Here is a 7500-nt window from a genome sequence, read left to right on the forward strand (position 1 = left end):
ACTACGTAGCTCAGTCCTCTTTCATGTGCTGTTGTGAAAAATGTTATCGCATGAAAAGAGTACATTAGAACATGCCTCTCTCTCTCCCACCACTAAAACCTACCACGTCTCCTAATTATGGGATTAATATGGTTAAGACCCATACCTTAGACCAGGGGTTCGCAAACGTATTACTCAAAGGTCCGCATCTGATTTTTATTCAAGGTCAGAGGTCCAGAACAACTGGTGATAACAAAATAACATTTAATCAGCTCACTTATAACTTTTAAGCAACATACAGTCAAGATAGTCAAAATACATTCGAGCCTAGTGGGATTGTTTACCTGCAATAATTTGCTTGAACCTCGGCACAAAAGGTGTGATTGCCAGACGAAGACACTGATCCAAATGTTCATTGGTCAAGCTGCTGCAAATTTGCTGCTGTAACCATCTTTGTCCAGAAGATCATGATGGCTTCATAAATGTCCTCTCCTCTAGTGTGGCTATGGAGTGGGTCAGGCCCAGTAAGCCTTCACAGAATTCCCCCTTGACCTTGCTTTAATAGGCCTATCTGACACAGACACATATAGCTGGGCTTTGTCAGTGCTGTCTATTGACTCATCCACAGCAAGTGAAATGCACTGTGTGTTCTTGATATCACCAGTTAACTGCTTTACTAGGTCATCCACAACTAACTCTGTTCTCCTGGTCGACGTGCAGTTGGATAATGGTATTTGCTTGAGTTTCTCTGATATCTCCTGTTTCTCCTTTCCCTCAAACATAGCCCCAACTATCCCATCCAAACACTCCTTAACTACCTCTGCATCAGAGAAGGGCTTTTTGTTCTTGCCCAGCACCTCATTGGTGACGGAATGTTCAGCGAAGAGCAAGATTAGAGTATTATATAAAGATCGCAATATTTCAAAAGACAATAAAATCATGCATTCAGTAGATTTCAATTTAAAACCAATAGGCTAATAGACAATACACAACACATAGACAATAAACATAAAATATACTGTTATATATAAAAGTTAGGTAGGCTAATAAAAATGATCAATCATTTCAATCATATGATGTATTACAGCCTGTGAGCTGCCTGGTTTGCCAACGGTGAACTACAGCTCTGCTAATCATTGTCTTAACCGTTCAGAGAAAACTAATACAAACTAAGAGGGGGTGTCTGCAAGTTAAAGTGCATACATATAAGAATACCACATTTACGTAAGTGGGCAATTACATATAAATATCCGATTTGTAATACAAACACGGCTCAGACAGTTAGTCCATATTTATTCTTAGAACTACATTTACATTAGTTGTAGATATTGTGTGTTAGAGAAAATAAGACACATTCTGTATCTGCGATTTAGGAGCTGATTCTCCGGTGTAAGGTTAATGCGTGAACTCGACAGCAACAACACACAACACTTTCTCTAGCGGTTAACGTCGCCATGACAACAACATCAACGATAGGGAAATAAGCCACATTAAAACCACATTCATATAGGGACAGGATCGCTGTGAATGATCTCCAGCTACAGTGTATATTCAACGTCACTTAATCAACTGAAGAACTACAAATCCCAGATGACAGGGAGATGACGTATGACTGCTCTGATAAATCAACCCCTATTTCATTAATTTTCTCTATATAACGACGTCGATCATTGATCGGCAATGACACTATATAATAGTTTGCCTAACTGGCCATCGGATTTGGGCTCCTAATATCTAAAAAACACTACGGTCTTCTTATTGTATCGGATTAAAGTAGCGAAGACCAGAAATTCCCATTGACCGCCAGTCAAACTTCTACACTTCTATCACCCAAAAATGGGCGTGGACATTACGGGAGGGGAAAGTACCCGGATGCGTTGCTCTGATGAATGAAATCACAAGGTAAATGATAAAATCCTACTGAGATTTTACTACATATTAAAAACTACACGTTTTACACTTCACTAGAATTGTCTACTTGGAGGGCTGTTAGATTTCATTTCTTTTCTTTTTTTTGTGGGATTTTTTGCTTGTGGTTTTTAGCTGCTCTGTGTAAAGGATGGGGGTAGAGATGTGTAACTGGGCTCTCTGCAAAACACCAAACTGCCTTACATCAAATACTAACTCTCTCATATTACTACCTGTACTTTGTGAGGGAAGTTACAAATAATTGACGAGGAAAAACAAAAACGTTTATTTTTATTTTTTTATTATTACTTTCTCTGTGTTACCCTCCGACTTCCCGGAGGCCTAACTTGTGAGTGCAATAGACAAAACGCAGACTCACCTCTGTATGATCCTATCCCCACCCACTGTATTTTAACCCTTTTCCTGTGTATTTTAAGAAGAATTATTGGATTCCAATTTGGGCAGCCATAGCTCCCTCACCCATGTTGAGCAGCAGACCACCCTATTACACTCTCTGCCTTCCAAGATGATTCTCTTCTGATTGAATGGTCACACGGTACTGTCCTGTATGCCACCATGAAGGTGGCCTTAAAACGGGTAGAACATGACAATAATTGGATGTCGTTCTAACAATTAAAGAGTCAATATAACCTGTTTTGGATTGTCCCCTTCCCCCCCTCCCTCACCCAAAAGATCACTAAAGATGGGTTTGATATTAAACCTATATGCTCTGTATATCTATACAATTTTGAAATCCATCCTGTGTTGTCTCTGAGTGATTTAAAGGCATTTGCAATTGAACAATTTTAATAAGCGGATGTATTATGTCTTATCTTTTTCTTAAGATGTGGTGAAGCTTTGTCAAGACCACCTCTGTGGTAACCCTTGCATGAGTTGGCTGTATGGATCCAACAGGATTGAAATGACCCGCCCCATCTTCCTTTGCGGATCTTGACACTGTGTGTTTGTGTACATATGAGGGGACATGTGTGACTTGTACATGTGAGGAGGCGTGTGACTTGTACATGTGAGGGGACATGCCTGACTTGTACAAGTGAGGGGACATGTTGGCTTGTGTACATGTGAGGGGACATGCCTGACTTGTACAAGTGAGGGGACATGTTGACTTGTACATGTGACGAGACGTGTGACTTGTACATGTGAGGGGACATGTTGACTTGTACATGTGAGGGGACATGTTGACTTGTGTACATGTGAGGGGACATGTTGACTTGTGTACATGTGAGGGGACATGTTGCCTTGTTGAAGAAGGAGTACTGTGGTCCCCTACACCTGTGAACACTTTATTTTCCTCCTCCTTTTTATGCTTTTTCAGAGGAAAGTTTAGTTTTTTTCCCCTTCTTTTCTTTTCCTCAGCCATCAGAGCCAGACCATCTTCTTAATGCCCACAGGAAATGGTAACCTAGCCCTGTGGGTCCCCTGCTCCCTAACCCCCCAAAGCACCTGTACCTGCAGGCATTTTCTGAACAGGTGTGCCCACCTGCCAGGCACCACTGCTAAACCAGCTGTCATTACCTGTGTCAAAAACCAGAGTTCAGGGAATAACCGAAGGGAACAGAGCCATTTATAAACTGCTTACAGACTGTTTCAAAGGGTGTGGTAGCTGTCAAATGTAAATAATGCCCCCAGCAGATCCCCCTCACCTGTGCTTCATGCATGTGTGACAACAAACTGGGACAAACATGTTTTATAGATCACAAATGTCAGGTAAGTACACTTTGAGCTATTCTGAGATATAATTTCCATACAAATGTGCCGTAATGTTGGTATTTCTCTATAGACAAAATCTCTTCAGCTGCCTATTGGAACACTTTTTGTAGTCAGTTGGGAATTTAATTCCCTTAAGTAGGGCCTGTCTACATGTGATTTTCTTGTGGAACTTGTCTGGGTGTTATAGATTTAAAAACAATGTACAAAATATTGAAAAATGAGAGGCAGGCAGGCAGCAACCTACAACAAGATGATATTCCAGAAACCAGGAGCGTTAATCAATAATGTCATTTTAGAAGTCCTAGAACTGGTCCTCTCTGGTGTTAAGTTGAAACACAGCTGACTGTTAAAACAATGTGTCTGGTATTCATACCTCGGCCAGCCATGTCAATGAAGCCCAAAGAACTTGATTTAATTTGACTCTTTCCATTGAGGTTGCGGTTATAACAAGATTGAACCTGAATGCTTCTGTGTGTGTATAATTGATGAGGGTCCATGTTCCAGTGAGAGACATGATGACATAAGCTTTTTTGGGAGGGGGGGGGGGAGGTTGGGGTTGGGGTTCTGGTTTGTCCTTTGGGGTGATGAGTTGTTTAGGTGACAGCACACCTGTGCAGTAAGTGCTTGCGAACATGAACCCTTTGATTGTACAGTGGTTTCCTCCCTGTCACTGCAGGTGGTTGAGCCCATCAGGACACTGGGCCACACTGTCTTCACTGTCCTAGTCATGAGGGAACACAGTCCAACTTTTTTGTTTGGGGTTATTTTTTTATTTTTTTGGACTGGACAAGTTTATTTGTTTGGAAATAATAAAATATGTGACTCGGTAATGGTTTTTATGTGTTCTGTTTCTTTCAAACCACAAATGCGTCTTTTCTGATTATAGATGTTTAATTATCAATATAATAAATGAGATGTTCAGGTAAATTCATATGAATGTGATATCCAGGAGGCATAAGAGAAGAGAACATAGTACAAAGAAGTTACAAAATGCAAAAACTCAAACTGAGTCCTTATTAACCGGTACAGAAGGGGTGAGGCAGGGGGTCCCGGTGGAGCAGACTAACCCCCCAAGACACATTCTACAGGGGCAGAGAGACAGGCCCACACCCCTGTCCACCACATGGAGAACACTACAGCAGATCACTCCTCCATGACCAGGTTCTTCTTGGCTTTGTCCAGTCGGTCCAGCACTTCACTGTAAAGGCCTGACATCTGGAGGAAGACAACGAGAAATAAATACACTTCTGCTATTTTCTGACTGAGAAAGAACACTAGATTGCAGTGTTTTACGTGTCTTTATCTCTGGTCCCAGGTACAGTCACGCCAAACTAGCTTTTAAAGAACAATGTGTCTGTATTGTGTGTATTTCAGGAGAGGCCTTAGAGACCTCTCGTTTGACTAGAAGGATGACTTAATGACTTAGCCTTTGCCACGCACCACTGCTGTCCCATCCCTCCCACTAGTCCCCCCCCCCACACACACACTCCCCTCTCCTGTACCTGGGTCTGGTAGCTGTCCTGCAGGGAGCCCAGGTGGCACAGGAAGCTCATGCCCAGGCCACACCAGCGCTCTGCCTCGGGGTACTGGGCCAGGCTGTACAGCAGGATGCCGGTGTTCCAGGCCCGGGTCAGCAGCCACAGGATCTCCATCTCAGGGAGGTCCTCAGGCTGGAGAGAGGGAGGGACACAGAGAGACTATGGACCTAGGAACCCCCGGGACACCTCCACTTACCCTAGAACCCCTGGGACACCTCCACTGACCCTGGGGTGGATGTCTGAACGTCAAAGGTTGAGTGACCGTAATCGGATCAGGGAACGATCGGAAATATCTGGGATTTGATGTTCATCGATTTTGCACTTCGGTTCTTTTGTTCTAACAGATCCAATCTCAAGGTCGTTTGATCCTTTCAAAGCCCCAGCAGCACGACAGCAGAGCGGCGGCTTGTACAGAACATTACCATCCAAACGGGCAGGAAGGGGATGGTGAATGGAAGCATCTGCTAATTTAAGTGTTGCTGAAAGCCCATTGAGAGAAAACAAGAGATGCTTTCAGAGCTGTGGGCAGGGGGTGGATGTGGGGGGGTTAATTACAGTGTGGGGGTGGGGAGGGTGGGCGGTGGCGTGTGATTGGTGCTGACTCACTGCGCCTGCGATGATTGACAGGGCCTCCTCGTATTACGCCCACACCTCATCCAGCACGCGGGCCTCCACCTCTGACACCCCGCTGGGCAGCGACAGCTGGATCAGGCGGTGCACACACTGGCTGAGGACGGAGAAGAGACACTCAGTACACACACACACACACACACTGGCTGAGGACGGAGAAGAGACACTCAGTACACACACACACACACTGGCTGAGGACAGAGCAAGTGACTCATTACACACACACACACACACTGGCTGAGAGGGGCACAGAGAGAGAGAGACACACACACACACACACACACACACACACACACACACACACACACACACACACACACACACAGACTGAGAGGGGCACAGAGAGAGAGACACACACACACACACACACACTGAGCAGCACACATCTGGAGCTCAGCTCAGTGACAGTAACAGTCTGATTGGATACCACTATCTGATAGGCTAGTCCGGGGGACCAATGGTGAATAGTGAGGCTGTTTGGGTGCAGGGTGGTGTAGAGGGGTACCTGCAGCGAGCCAGGTCTGCCTGGGGTTGTTTCCTGTGCAGAGACAGAGCGATCCTCAGGGCCTTCTTACACAGCCCAGGGAGGTGGGCTGGGGGCTCCATGGCCAGGGCTGCAGACAGCAACACACATCACTGACAATACTGTAGAACCAGGGCCGGACTTATGCATGGGCTACCCCAAAATAAATCCAAATGTATGAATAAATATTTGCTCTTTGATTTTGAATTCATAAATTACGTTCAAATTGGAAAAATTTGTTTTGTCGCAGCGCAGGGCACGGAAATACAGCCCCCCCCCCCTCCCCCGCGGGCATGGAAATACAGCCCCTATCACTATTCCTACTGGACGCTCTGATGAATGACGTGTTTTAATTTGTTTAATTATACTGTATATTTAGGCCAATGGAGAGGTTTACATCGACGCGTCACGCGCAGGGCAGGGGCATCATCTTTGGTGGAGCGATTGTCAATGTCATGATCATGGCGGACAGGAGGAATTACGAGAGTGGAGCGCAAAAAAGAAAAATGAAAAATGAAAAAGTGGAACGCGAAAGGGAGACACTGAGAAAAACTCCAAAACTTACTGGGTTTTTCAAACCAGTCGTAGATGCTTCATGAGTTCAGACACTCGCGCCCAGACACATACTGTAGCTGTCCAATACACACCTCACTTACATTTCGTCTCAGGCACCCACACGTAGGCCCTGTTAGTGTAGGTTTGTTATTTTGTCTGTCTTTATTAAATAAAAAAAATATTATTGTCACCCTTGTCTCTGTGTCCGTCTGTTCTGGGGTTCTGCCACATTTGACCGCTTGGTTCAGGCCTAACACTTGCTTTTTCTTCATGTGCTTTATGCCAATAACATACTCCATTGGGATACGTGTGTTTCTGGTCATAGGTTCTGGTTGGTGTAGTTGTAGCTTATCATTTTTAGTGTAGGTAGGGGCCCGAACAATGACTCAAGCCCAGGGGCCCCCACCCCCCTAAGTCCAGCCCTGTGTAGAACTATACTGTAGAACTATACTGTAGAACTATACTGTATATCACAAATACTATATAACTTGAACCTGCACTGTTTTATGTATTTTATTGAATGTTTTCTGTCTGCCCTAACTGAGCTGTTTGACAACAAAATTTCCCCATTGGGGACAATAAAGGTTTTCAATCAATCAATAACAATACTGTATATCACAAATACTATATAACAAT

At 44.3% G+C, this 7500-nt stretch overlaps 1 pseudogene across 1 annotated transcript in view; it reads right to left on the reverse strand.

Annotated features, from left to right (window-relative positions):
* Positions 1-4761: 4761 nt before the first annotated feature.
* Positions 4762-7500, reverse strand: part of LOC308163919 (testis-expressed protein 11-like) — a 19727-nt pseudogene continuing 16988 nt past the window's right edge. Inside the window, exons 26-29 of the transcript in view lie at positions 6292-6400; positions 5763-5883; positions 5121-5288; positions 4762-4833 (exon numbers count right to left, since the gene is read on the reverse strand). The product of the transcript in view is annotated as a testis-expressed protein 11-like (transcript). The remainder of the gene's footprint in view (positions 4834-5120; positions 5289-5762; positions 5884-6291; positions 6401-7500) is intronic.

The sequence above is a fragment of the Nansenia antarctica genome (genome assembly GCF_963989245.1).
Source record: "Nansenia antarctica genome assembly, chromosome: 8".
NCBI lineage: Eukaryota > Metazoa > Chordata > Actinopteri > Argentiniformes > Microstomatidae > Nansenia > Nansenia antarctica.